At 43.2% G+C, this 2,068-nt stretch overlaps 1 pseudogene; it reads right to left on the minus strand.

Moving 5' to 3' along the window:
• Window positions 1-1,051: 1,051 nt before the first annotated feature.
• On the minus strand, window positions 1,052-1,525 carry LOC120840584 (annotated as a pseudogene).
• Between the last annotated feature and the right edge of the window lie 543 nt (window positions 1,526-2,068).

Genomic DNA, 2,068 nt, shown 5'->3' on the forward strand with positions numbered 1-2,068 from the left:
AGATTTTTACAGACGCTACAAATTCCCGGTTTTAGCTATCTGTGAAGGCCACGTATCCGAACAATTTCACCTGCCTGACTACGTGCTGTATCCCTCAAACGCTCAGCTCCGTTCCTCAAGAGTAATGTTAGGTATAAGATTCGTTATTTCATCAATAGAAGTTGTGAGCGACATTGATAGTTCTGGAAAATTCGTTGCTTGTAAGGTAAGTATTCGTGGCCCGGTACTTAAAATTGTTTGCGTATATATACCACCAGGAAGCACAACAGGCTTACAAATCTTCTTTTGATGCACCATACATACTGTGTGGAGACCTCAATTGGCATAATCCAACCTGGGGCCGCTCTCATACAACAAAGAGAATATAAATGTTAGACTCCGTGCTAACTTTAAACAACCTTTGCGTTCTAAACGACGGATCTGCGACATTCCTTAAAGGAGACGGACACACAAGTTGGTTAGACTTAACCATTTGCTCTGCAGGCTTGTTAGCTGAAGCCAATTGGTATACCAATTGCGACGCCAGGGGAAGCGATCATCTACCTATCTATATAAGCCACACAAAATTACATCTCTTTGTGAAACATAGACATACAGTTTTAACTGACTGGTTGAAGTTTTGTGCACTGAACGCTGATACAATGACAAATTTGAAGAGACTTGATAATTTAGTTTCTGGGATAAAAAATTAACCTTGAGAAATCATCACAAACATTAAAAGTCCTCCAAGGACATCTAGGGGTAGATGCTGAATACCAGAAATTGCGTGCTCAACGCCGTCAGGCGGAACGAAAAGCTCGAAGGAGCGGAATACTTGAAAATCAAATGAAAGCCAGACGAATTCAGACGAAAACAAATACGAGCTCGAATATTTGGGAAAAGTCCGATGGAAGAGTTTTTGGCATCCAATATTACCGAACACCCCGACAATGCATCGAGGCGTCAGCGATATGAATATAGCCGAAGGACTTTGCAGAGTAGTGACGCAACACGTATCTACAGCCATAGCAAACATGGTTCAGAAAACCCCATCTCCGCGGCTATTACCAGCCTACAACCATATTATGAATCTGCCATTTAACAAAAGTGAACTGAAATGGGCATGGAGGAAGCTCAGGCGAAAAAGTGCCCCAGGACCTGATGTATCACTCCGGCTGCACTAACGAATATTGGGAAGCACGCAATGTCCTTTTACTGGATATGTATAACCAATGCTGGGCTAGTGGTTGTATATACCCCTGGTCTGGAAAGAAGCAATTTTAGTGGCTGTTTTAAAACCTGGAAAATCCCCTCTAAGCATCTCATCTTTTCGTCCAGTAAGCCTCACCAGCGTGCCGATGAAGACGATGGAACGTGTGGTCTCACAGCGACTAAATTGGTGGTTAGATTCCAGTGGAATAATCCGTTTCCAAATGACCGGTTTTATGCGGAATATATCAGCTATGGATTTAGTGCTCGATCTCGTGACCTGCGTAGAACACGAGAGCAGCATTCATAAAATCACTGTAGTAGTGTTTCTAGACATTCAGCGGGCATTTGACACTGTTAGTCACTGCCATGTTATCGAACAGCTTCAGCGACTAGAAGTAGGTGATCGCCTAGTGAACTGGATGAGTGATTTCCTCCATGATCGATCGGTGAACGCACGGACGCCCAACGTTTTACATCAAAACACTATGTTTCACAGGGAGTTCCTCAAGAAAGCGTGTTAAGTCCCACATTATTTAACCTTGTATTGGCAGAGCTCCCTGGTCTATTAGCAGATTATATATCAATTTCCATGTCTGCTGATGATATATCTACTTGGTCATCAGATGCTAATTCCAGTGCAATTCAGACTCGTCTTCAGACTTCGCTTTTAATAACTGAACAATTTCTCATTGAACGAGGTATGTCGATCTCTACTGAGAAATCTGTGGTCCTTCCACTCGCACGACGAAGACGCAATAACTTTGAACTCACGCTTGGCGTGAAACCTTTGCCTTTGGTGAAGGTTCATCGTATCCTCGGGGTGTACATTGACCGAAACCTGTCTTGGACAGCTCATGTATATTGACGCATGGAGCTC

The sequence above is a fragment of the Ixodes scapularis genome, unplaced genomic scaffold, assembly GCF_016920785.2.
Source record: "Ixodes scapularis isolate PalLabHiFi unplaced genomic scaffold, ASM1692078v2 PGA_scaffold0__279_contigs__length_252992795, whole genome shotgun sequence".
In the NCBI taxonomy this organism is placed as follows: domain Eukaryota; kingdom Metazoa; phylum Arthropoda; class Arachnida; order Ixodida; family Ixodidae; genus Ixodes; species Ixodes scapularis.